Genomic DNA, 12,716 nt, shown 5'->3' on the forward strand with positions numbered 1-12,716 from the left:
TTGTTTTGCATCCACAGTTAAAAGTAATGCACCGATTTTTATGAAATTTGGCACAAATAATAAACATTCACCAAAGAGTTCTCAGTCAATTATTTGACCAATTTTAACGATTCATTACAGAGCTACAGCCGTACTTCTGAGTCCCGATTATTGCGGATACAGGCTTTATGGTCAAATGGCAGCGCGCGTGGGACAGTTCCACCAATGGAAGTTGGACCCATAGGTTGATACCGAGGGTAGATAGTTGGATTATAGGCGCCATGGGGAAGTTACATTCCACTTGACACAGGTCCTTATACAGGTTATGGTTGCTTCCGACAGTATCTACACCGTTTCGGGCATGCGGATTCTCCCGAATGCCAAGTGTGCAATGGTTTAGAGGAAACGGCGGTACACTGCCCGCGTTTTCGCACAATGTGTAACCGCGTGCTTGCCACATGCGGGGAGGACACAAACCCGGACAATTTGGTCCAGAGGATGTATAGGGATGAGTTTGGCTGGAACGCCGTTTCAACGGCTATCACCCATATCATCTGGGAGCTACAGAGACCTGGCGCGTGGACTCGGAGAATGGCTAGTCCCAAGGATGGCAGAAAATCACTTCAAGCGATAAATGATACAGGATACGAATAATCCAAGATAGCCTTGTTCTTGCAGTGGCATGATGCCGACGCCTCACACCGTGCTTGTATCAAAGAACAATTAAAGCATCTGATGCACGCTTTATCGCGTGCTTAGTTATTCAGCTAATCCAATCGGTTGAAAGATGCCATTTGATAGAAAATTCAATAATCTTTCGAATAAGGGTAAAAAACAGCGATAAGTTTGACCATTTTAAAGTTATAGCCAGCTAAGGCAATAAGAGTCAAAAACATGGGGAGTTCAATAACTACGTAACGGTTGAGATTTGACCATATGCGTAGAACAATTTTATTCACCATTTATGGTCCTCTATCACCCTTTAAAAAGTTTGCACTCATGAACCTAACACCCTGTATATGATTGTGTTTTGAAGGAAAGTAACAACATAGCCGTCAATAAATTGAAAAAGTAATGTTGTTATGTTTGTTAATGTATTTACGACACTTTACACCTGAAAAAAAAGTAATGGAATACATATTAAAAATAGACCAATTTGCTAAAAAATCGTGAAAAAAATAAAATCGCTATAATTTTAAATGTTTTTCAGAGTTCATTATATAAGTCATAAATGGTCAAAATTTCATTACAATCGGTTCATTGAATCCGGAGATGTTGCAGCTCAAAGTTGGCTATCGGATAATTTTACATTTTTTACGAGTTTTTATAACTTCGTAGAAAATGGGCCGATCTTTCCCAAATTTGGACCACTGATACACAACTAGTTGGTGAACTTACAGTATAAAATTGAGAATATTCGATGCACTTTTCGAAAAGTTACAGCTAGTTGAACATTTTTTGAAAAATGGTAATTTTGCCTGTCCCGATCATTTTGTCTATCCCTGTATGTTTTGAAGAAGGTCCAATTGCCTGTGAAAATATTACATAATAGGTTATTAATTGTTATAGCATTGTTGATCGAAAGAATAAAGACAAAACTTTGGCACACTTTAAGTTAATAGTGGTCACGACTGATCTACTCGGAATAAATACGTTTCGTTAAAATGAACAATAATTGATAGCAATTAAAACGTGTGAGCTTACGGATTCAGAAAAAAACAAGAAAATCGCGAGAATTCAGCATTTATATTTGAACAAGCTGTTCTTTTGAATCCATGTTTGGAATCCATTAGTTGTATAAATGTAAAACGTCAAGGTCCCACCTAACAGAACAGTCCATGATTGAAAGAAGGGTAAATGGTAAAAAATGACATCAAATTGAATTCAATGCCCATGAAGGTGAAGCTAGAAAGAAAGGCCTATTGACAAAAGAAGGCACAATTCCAATAAATGTTTCCACAACTATATTGCCAAAAATGTTTGTAACAGTTTAAGTTTAAATCAGACTGTGTTCAAAGAAAGCAAAAACCTCTAACGAAAATAATTGCAAATACTTTTAGTTGATATTGGCGTTCAGCCATATGCAAGGATGATGCCTAAATTGATTTCAGAAAAGTGTTTCAAGATTATTATGGTTTTCGGGCGAATGTTCTTCCGGGCGAATGGTTTTTATCGGGCGAATGGTCTTTTCGGGTGAATGACTTTCGGGCGTTTGTTACATTCGGGCGTTTGTCATTCGGGCATTTGGAATTCGGGCGAATGGTTTTCGGGCGAATGTGACGGAACCACTATGTCATAGTCTCTGGTTATATTCTGTGAGCTCCAGGAAGTATAATAGATTATACAACATAATTTTTTTTAGCCAAAACAGAAGCTTCAATTGCTGTAGATGCTAGATAATAAACACCAAACTAGTTTGGATGGCCCCAGCTGATTTCTTAATGTCTATTGAGCTTTCAGAAGACTTACTGGACATGATAGATTACAAAGCGGAGCTTTGTATAATGAAAGCAGTTACCGTTACACCGCTATACTATAGGATCTAAACTAAAGAACAGTTTGGATGACCTAGGATATCCCGACTGATCTGAAACTGTCTATCGAACTTCCAGAAGACTTACTGGACATGATAGATTACAAACCAAAGCTTTGTATAATGAAAGAAGCTACCGTTACGCCCGTAGACTATAGGGTCTTAAGTCAAGAACAGTTTGGATAACCTAGGTATCCCGACTGATGTAATACTCTCTATTGAACTTTCAGAAGACTGACTGGACATGATAGATTACAAATGAAAACTTTATATAATGACAGAAGTTACCGTTACACTCGTAGACTTTAGGGACTAAACTCAAGAACAGTTTGGATGACCTAGGATAACCCGACTGATGTAATACTCTCTGTTGAACTTTCTGAAGACTTACTGGACATGATAGATTACAAATTGAAGCTTTGTATAATGAAAGAAGTTACCGTTACACCCGTAGACTTTAGGATCTAAACTCAAGAACGGTTTGGATGACCTAGGATGTCCGGAAAAAATATTCTGCATAATATTCTACCTTTTTTATACTATTGAGCACCAAAACTACAGAAATACGTAGATGAAACTCCATAATAACGCTTGGAAAAATCCGGCTTCAAAGGGTTAAGCCTGAACTCAATGCTTAACCTCCATGATCGGATCAATTACCCTAGCTTCCACTATCCCACATGGTTTGCTTCTTTTTGCAATTCAAAGTGTTGTAGAACGGGGTTTCATAATCTCCTCATTGGATTTCAGGAAAAACGAAGGAGATGCAGTTTCGAGTTCATGCAACTTCCATTTGAATGTGAACTTTCGAAATGTACTACAGCAGGTGAACGCCCATTGACATTGGCGTTCGATGGTGAACGCAACTCTGCTGGCATTGAACCATCGACGAATTGAAGATCGACCATTTATCTTAATGAGAAATCTTTCCAACGAATAGCGTTTGAAACCAGTTCGTGTTGTTTGTATCTCATAGTCAAATCGCAGGTATGAATACATCAAAGATGAGGACTGTAGAAATTGGCTACTCTTTCCAGCAGCTGTGCAAAACTAGTTTGGTCCAAATTCAAAGATCGAGGCTGATATGCATTTTATATTCTGGTGACGACGTTTTATGCTCAAATCAAACAGAATGGGAAGCTGCCACAAGGCTGTGGCCTTTCTTCGGACATCGAACTTGGACAGTAGTGGCCTTAGCATAAATTTATTGGAATATAGTGAAATGTTCTAAATAGCAAAGTTCATGGAGTTTTTGACATTTAGATTATGGACTGATAGATTATTTTGAATGATGCTTCGTTCACTTGGCCAACACTTAAGACTTCCTTGAAATTCCCTGAGTTGGGAAATTTCCTTGTCTTAATCAACATAGATTAACTTAGCTTCTAACACATGGTATAGGAATTGATAAATAAATGTGGATGAGCTCGTAGAACATTAGGTACAGAAGCAAGCTTTGTTTTGTCCCATGATGATTCTGAGAATCTGCGCTGGCTAATATATTTTGAAAATATTACATAATTGGCGACTTTAGGGCAAGTGACCCCAAGTTACGCAAGATAATGAAACAAAACATAAATGTAAACTGAAAAAACTTACATTTGTAATTCAAATACCAAACACGCATTTGAAAGTAAGAGTGCTCTGCACACGATTTAAACCAGATGAATTTCTACAACAGCGAAAAGAAAAAAAAACCAATGAGATACAATTGATACAATTCCATGTTGAACCTCTTCAAAGAATAGTGATGATCGCCGCACACTCCGGAATTTAAAACAGTTTTCAACGACTCGTATCACCCAAGGTGGCAATCAAGCACATCACGCATTGATCCGTAGACCTTCAAAATGTTACGCAACCTTTCGGCAGAGGTTCGGTCCTCAAGCGGCGCAAACTATGATGGAATACAGCACGAGCCACTAAATCTAAGATAGAGGTAGGTACGTAGGAAACTTTCGCCATTGGAGACCGAAAAAAAAGTCGGACTCATGGAGCCAGTGACCGAAAAAAGGCAGAAGAAGGTTCAATTGCCTTATGGCGATTGATGAAAGATGAATGGATGTTGATTATTGGGCGGATAGATTTCTCCAAATGCGCGCACATCGGTGCGTAATGCGTCCTCTCGGTTGGCACTGCAGGATCATTCATAACACTCCTCGCAGGAGGAGGAGGAGGAGGAGGAGGAGGTGGAGGAGATATCTTTTAACGCGCCTATTAAGCTATTATTGCATGATTTTTCTCGTAGGCACATCTGCACTGCACCAAGGTTCATACCAGCCGCCCGGTGCGGTGCATTTAATTCCATTCAACTGGGAGAAACTGGCCTTCCCAATTGTACCGAGGCGAGAAACTTCCGATTTTTTTTCTCACTTTGCAACTATTTAAGTGTGATTTAATTACTCGCGACGCCGTGGGTTTAGTTGAGTGTTCTTCGAAAAAAATAGTTTGAAGTGTAGAAGAAGAATCTATTCAGAGTTGAACTTGTCCTGATAAAGATTTTTATATGTAATAATTTTTAGGAGTGAAATTCGTTACAATCGAGTATTTGAATCATTGGTTTCGGTGATTTTCTGTCTTACTAGTCAAACAAATATCAAATAAAATACAGCTCGATACCCACCGCGCAACCGTCTTACCCCCCAAACACTCAGATCAACGACTTTTGGAACCAAAGAGCCCGACGCAATTGGATTCAAAACGATTCCGTCAGTTTTTCTCCTAGTCGGCTTTTGGCAGATGCAAAAAACCACCAAACAGCGCAGCGTATTGCTAATCGTATCACCACCATCTCAGACGGAGTTGGCATTGCGTTGCGTTGGTTTGTAGAAAATTTTCTCACTTTCATCGAACTCAGCCCGGGTGCTGGCTGGCGCAACCGAACAGAGATTAAAGCGCTAAACAAATCATTACGGGGTTAATGGTTTTATGGAGAAAATGCATTAGTGGAAATTTTGATTGTGAAAATATTTGATTGACTTGCTTTCGTGAGCTAAAGCATTAGAACTATTATTAACCTACTCTTATGAGACTTTACTGGACTTCAATTAAGATAAACTGCTAGACGTAACACAACATTGCTTAGCATGACTACTAGCACAAACCGTGGATGAAGTTGATGAGTATATTCATTGCCATTCCAGATTTTGCTACTATCTACAATAACATAGATCAAAAGTGCCCGTTGGGTAGTTATTGTCGATTGAAAGGATGTGTACGAGGGTGGACAAATGGGATTCCGTAACATCCACGGTCTCTCGAATCGTAATTGAGCTACAGAGAAAATGGCGGACCGACCAGCAGCGCAACTCACCGGTCAACCCCCTCCAAGAGCTTGAGTTCAATGAGTAGTCTATGGTACTAGCCAGGACTTTCAGGGGATGAGAGGATTGCGACTTCGTAAGTCGATGGCTGATGCTAAGCAGGATCACGTGGGACTCGTGAAGACTGCAGCAGCGGCGGAATCTGTGAAAGAAAAGGTCACGAAGTCTACCTAGACGGAGGCCTCCGCTTTCGCTTGTAGATGAATGCGATTGCTCGTGATAAGCACTCGCAAAAGCAAGTGAGGCAGCCGTCAGGTAAGGAACTGCCTGACGGTGCCCGCAATGCTGGGCGATTACTAACCCCGAAGGCCGGCAGTAATGCCGGCAAGTCGGACCCCAGCAAGGCGTCCCAGAAAGCTGGGAAGGGTGGGCCTGAAAACGCTGGCCCGTATTAGTTGGAAGGGGACAGGGAACTGTGATCGTTGTTAGGCCCTCAGCAATCATAAAGTATGGCGGCCGAGGGGGAGGACCCCTCTTGGACAAAGGTCGAGCGGAAGAAGAAGAAGACAAAGCCGTAGGTAGAAGAAGCTAGGGACGCCAAACCAAGGCGTAGAAGAGTAGGTGCCAATCGCGAGAAAGGCGACGCGCTCGTCATCAAAACCGAACTGTCGAAGTACTCGGAGCTAAAGCACGATAAGGAGCGCCAGCGTTCTTTTTTTTTTTTTTTTTCCTTCTAAACCATAGGGGGATAAATCTGCTCATCAGACACCCTAACAGGAAGGTTAGGGTAGTGTGGGGATGAGGCCGTCTTCTACAATGCCGGTAGAAGCCAGGACTACTCTCTCCTCGACCCACTAAAACACATTCCTATGGTCGCCAAACCCTACGTCTCTCCGGAACCACCAAGAAGGTATTGCTTCAGAGAGGGGCTAGTGCATATCGCACCCTCAAGGTTAGCTGCCGTAGCCTAGCAGCAACGAACATCGATGACTCGCACTGGAGAGTCCATCACGATAGCATGCTGGCGCTTAGCCAGTTTCCCGAGTGGTCCTCGCCACTCCCTTTGTCCACGGAAGGCGGGCAGGGTCAACCCCGCCCGCGCCCTACTGCTGAGCGGACATCAAGAACTGATGCCCACATGCAACCCGATCTGACCTGCTGAAGGCAAGGGTATCACTACCCTTCAGGCCTTATCAGCTGCATCCGTAGGTTGCAGACAGCAGGGTCTCACCTACCCCGACCCTTGCCGGGGACCCCTTTCCAACCACGGGCTCAGATCCAACCCAGTAGACCGACGCCACGACAGCACCGCTACCGGGACTTCCTCTCCGCGGCCACTTAATCGCTGTAAGGGTCGATCTCGACCGCAGGGCACCGGTATGACCTACGAAGCCGACTTCGAACCCCTGGACCACCTCTTGTACTGCATCTGGACTAGCCATTCTCCGAGTCCACGCGCCACCTCCTTTGTAGCTCCCAGACGATATGGGTGATAGCCGTTGAAACGGCATTCCAGCTAATCTCATCCCTACACATTCTCTGGACCAAGTTGTCCGGAGTTGTGTCCTCCCCGCATGTGGCAAGCATGCGGTCACGCATTGTGCGAAAACGCGGGCACACGAACAAAACGTGTTCCGCCGTTTCCTCTAAACCATTGCACACTGGGCATTCGGGAGAATCCGCATGCCCGAAACGGTGTAGATACTGTCGGAAGCAACCATGACCTGTAAGGACCTGTGTCAGGTGGAATGAAACTTCCCCATGGCGCCTATTAATCCAACTATCTACCCTCGGTATCAACCTATGGGTCCACCTTCCTTTGGTGGAACTGTCCCACGCGCGCTGCCATTTGACCATAGAGGCCATCCTGACAGTCTTGCGTATGCCTCTTGTGCCGCGCATTTCGAAGCACTCCATATCCTCACTGATAAGAATGCTGATGGGCACCATACCAGTAATGACACAGAGAGCGTCGTGTGACACGGTACGGTACGCGCTTGCAACCCTCAGACACATAAGCCTGTAAGTACTTTCCAGCTTCCGTCGGTAGCATTCAGTACTTAGCGCGGTACCCCACGCCGGGCCGCCATACCTAAGTATGGACGTAGCAACACTAGCCAGAAGCTTGCGCTTACTGGCGTACACCGCTGAGCTATTGGACATCATCCGGGACAGTGCCGCAATAGCTGTGGAGGCTCTTTTACAGGCATAATCGACGTGGCTACCGAAGGTAAGCTTGTCGTCGATCATCACGCCCAAGTGCTTGACAGAGCGCTTCGACAGGATAGTGCACTCTCCTACACTGATCTCCGTCTGCTGCGCCGACTGCATGTTGTTCACAACCGTCACCTCTGTCTTGTGGTGAGCCAGCTCCAGTTTTCTGGACCGCATCCACGCCTCCACAACCTTGATCGAGTGGTCGGTAGTCAACTTCACCTCCTCGATCGTTTCACCGTAGACTTCGAGCGTAATATCGTCAGCAAATCCGACAATCACCACTCCCACTGGGTACTCTAACCTCAACACCTCGTCGTACATGACATTCCATAACACCAGACCCAGGATGGAACCTTGCGGGACTCCTGAGGTTATGTGAAAGCACTTCCGACCCACCTCCGTGTCGTATACTAGTACGCGATTCTGGAAGTAACTTCCGAGAATCTTGTACAAGTACTCCGGTATCCCCAGACGCAAGAGCGCATCAGCAATAGCAGCCCAACTGGCGCTATTAAATGCATTCCTTACATCCAGAGTCACTACCCCGCAAAAGCGAATTCCCCTCCTCTTAGGCTCGAGTGCTTTCTCGGCGGTTTTTGTAACCGACAAGATAGCGTCTACGGTGGACCTCCCCTTCCGGAAGCCATACTGGTTGCTCGAGAGACCATTTACGCCCTCAGTGAACTTCAACATTCGATTGAGGATGATCTTTTCGAGCACCTTCCCCGCCGTGTCAATCAAGCATATTGGTCTATATGCCGACGGGTCTCCGGGTGGTTTCCCCGCCTTTGGCAATTGTACCAGGCTCTGCCTCTTCCAAGCTTCTGGGAAAACTCCCTCGTCCAGGCATTTCTGCATAGCAGACCTGAACATCTCGGGAGCTTCTGCAATAGCTACTTTTAAGGCCAGGTTCGGAACTCCGTCCGGACCTGGGGCCTTACCTACGCTAAGGGACTTAGCTATCCCCGCAAGTTCCACATCGGTGACCCTTTCCTCATCGCCAGCCCCAGTCCCCGGCTGTCCTACGAAAGGAGGCCAAGGACTAGGATCATGACGCGGAAAAAGTCCTCCAATGATCCCCTCCAACATCTCTGGAGATTGCTCTGTAGGAGCCATCACACCTCTCGTCTTGGCCATAACGATCCTGTAGGCATCACCCCACGGGGTCGTATTGGCACTCTGACAGAGACCCTCAAAGCAGGCCTTCTTGCTTGCTCTTATCTCGGTCTTGAGCGCGGCTTTTGCAGCGGCGAACACCACCCGCCGTTCGTTTCGCTCTTCCTCTGATCGTGCTCGCTGCATCCGCCGCCTAGCCCGTAGGCAGGCGCGGCGCAGGTCCGCAATCGCGTCGGTCCACCAGTAAGCCGGTGGCCTCCCATTTCTAGGGTGGACTCTCCTAGGCATGGTCGCATCACACGCACGTGAGAGCACCGCTACCAGCTCGTCGCCGTCTAAACCGAGTAAGTTTCGCTCACGGCGGAGCGCTTCCCTAAATACCTCTTCGTCGAAGTATGATGTCTTCCACCTACGAGGGCTTGGCCTTGGCCTAGCCGCCTCTTCTTCTATCCGCTGTCTGCTGTTGTTGTAGTCGATACTGTAGCGAACCGCCAGGTGGTCGCTGTGAGTGTAGCCATCATCTACTCTCCAGTTCGAACTACTTGTTAGGCCAGGACTACAAAAGGTCACGTCAATAATTGACTCCGCTCCATTTCGACTATAGGTACTCTTGGTACCGACGTTAGCCAAGTCGACATCTAAGATGGCCAGTGTTTCTAGCAGGATCTGACCCCGCTGGTTCGTGAAACGGCTTCCCCATTCCACAGCCCAGGCATTAAAGTCACCCGCTATTACCACCGGCCTTCGCCCTGTTAGCACGGTCGTTAAGCGGTCCAGCATTTGCGTGAACCGCTCGATCGGCCACCGCGGAGGCGCATAACAGCTACAGAAGAAGACCCCGTTTACTTTGGCGACCACGAAGCCTTCATAGGTAGTAGACACCAACTCCTGCACGGGGTATTTACCCGTCGTCCATATCGCCGCCATTTTCCTGGTCCCATCCGAGGCCCAGTTGCCGTTGCCGGCGGGTACTCGGTATGGGTCCGAAATGATGGCGATATCCGTCTCCCACTCAGAAACCGCCTGACAAAGCAGTTGCTGAGCCGCATCACAGTGGTTCAGGTTCAGCTGCGTTACCTGCACTGTGATTTGTTGCTCACTGCGGCTTTCTTAAAGGCCGGGCACCCTGGACCACCCATTGCATGTCTGTTTTTCGAGGTTTTCCCGGTACAGATCATGCAGATGGGCGGACTCGTGCAGCTTTGGGCCTTATGACCTTCAGCGCCGCATCGCCTACACAGTTTGCGCCTGTCGGGGCCTTTGCAGTCCCACGACTTGTGTCCTGGTTCCAGACACCTGAAGCAAACCTCAGGTGGCTCGTGGAATGTCAGGTGACAAACACACCAGCCCACCTTAATACTCCCTACTTTAACGGATTTTTTAACATCCGCCACAGGTAGCTGAACCAGAGCTATCTGTGTCCCTGCTGGCCCCTTCCGCAGCCTGACGGCTGTGGCGGCCACCTGAACATCGCACTGTTGCCGCAGTGCCGTGACGAGCTCTTCCGCTTCGGTGATCTCGTCTAGGTCTTTGACCTTCAGAGTCGCCTCATGCGTAAGAGCCCTCACCTCCACTCCATCTCCAAGGACCTCTTCTGCCAGCCTCTTGTAGGCGGCGCCCTTGTGATCCTTCTGGCGCTTAAGCTCCAGGATCATTTCGCCCGTACGAGTACGTCTGATACTGCGTACGTCGGCTCCAAGACCCTCGAGCTTGGCGTCGCACCTCATCGCCTTCAAGACGTCCGAGTATTTCGACTGTTCGGTCTTGATGACGATAGCGTCACCTTTTTCGCGCCTGGCACCTGCCTTCCTACGCCTTGGCTTGGCGTCCTTCACTTCTACCTGCGGATTCACCTTCTTCTTCTTCTTCCGCTCTACCTTTGTCCAAGGAGGGTCTTCTCCTTGGACCGCCCTGCTCTGTGGCTGCTGAGGGCCCACCATTGGTCGCAACCCCTTGTTCCCATCAATCCGGGACGGGCCGGCCTTTTCAGGCCCACCCTTCCCAGTTTTCCGGGAACCCTGGCTGGGGTCCGACTTTCCGGCATAACCACCGGCTTTCGGGGTTATTATGCGCCTGGCCTTGCGGGCACCGCCAGACAGCTCCTCACCTGACGGCTGCCTCGCCCGCTTCTGCGAATGCTTGTCACGTTTGTCACGAGCATTCGCTTCCACACTCTTCGGACTACCCGCGAAAGAGAAGGCCTCCGTTTGCGTAAACTTAGACGCTTTCTCCTTTGCGGGTTCCGCCGCTGCCACAGCCAGCACCGCGACCGCGTGCTCCTGCTTGGCCTCATCGACTTCGACAGCGTTCTTGGCGAAGGGATAGAGGTAAGGGCTCTCACACAAGAGGCGACCCTGAAGGTGAAGAACTTAGACGAGATCACCGAAGCGGAAGAGATCGTCACGGTACTGCGGCAACAGTGCGAAGTGCAGGTGGACACTGAAACCGGTAGGCTACGGAAGGGCCCGCCAGGGTCACAGTTAGCCTTTGTACCTGAGGCGGACACAAATAAGTCCGTTAAAGTAGGGAAGCTAAAGGCTGGTCTGTATGGCAACCGATGTTTCATGATCCACCGGAGGTTTGCTTCAGGTGTCTGGAACCAGGACACAAATCAAGGGACTATAGAGGCTGTTCCACACTGACTGGTGAAATCGGAGAAGGGAAATCGTTGGAATGGGAAAGACTTCGTAGACTTGGTGGACGACTTCCTTCTTGGCAGTGGAGTGTATGGTTCGAACTTGGGATGTAAGGAAACCGTTGGGTTGGAAATACTTCTTGAACGTGTGGGACTTTTTCCTTACTGGAGAGCACTTCCCATGTAATGAATGGTAATTTTTTATCCGGGTTGAACACTTCACTTGGTCTTAGCACTTGGACTTGGAATAGAAACACTACTTCACTTTACACTTCGGTACTTTCTCTTTATTTTCACTTTCTGTTCACTTTTACACTTTGATACGATTATATTCGCGGTTGGAATGAAACTGACTCCGGTCTGGTTGCACTGCGCTATTTATAGGGGAGACTGAGAAGACTTGATCCCTGGGGAGACTTGTTCCCCCCATATTTTCTCGGAATCAAAAACAGTTTTCTTCTAGCATATTTTTTCCAAAACAACATCTGGACAGACGACAATGTTTTGGCTACAATTGATTTTAATTGTGTATTGCATTATTATTTAATGGCTGATGGTTTGTTTTTAGTCCTTCAGAAATCTTTTAGGCGATTCCGAAAAATCTCAATAACTTTGTGAAAATTGAACCAAATCGTGACGAAATTTCTCAGCACATAGTATAAATAAAATACTATCAAAGGTTTTTAGCCAAATAAGGTTGTTATATAAATATTTCAATTAATGTAGCTTAGTGTATACAACAGTGACATGGGGAGACTTGATCCCTCGAGGATTACACCCACACATTATACATGTGAAAAATAAAATTCTATTTGGAAGCCTCTATTTACTCGGAATTCTAGTATATTCAATGATAAAACGTGTCAGATAATTATTATTTTATTACACATCATTAAAAGGGGGATCAAGTCTCCCCATTTTCAAAATACGCCATATCCTTAACAATTAAAGGAAATGTTATAATTTCAAATAC

This window comes from Aedes albopictus, chromosome 3, assembly GCF_035046485.1.
Source record: "Aedes albopictus strain Foshan chromosome 3, AalbF5, whole genome shotgun sequence".
Classification (NCBI taxonomy): domain Eukaryota; kingdom Metazoa; phylum Arthropoda; class Insecta; order Diptera; family Culicidae; genus Aedes; species Aedes albopictus.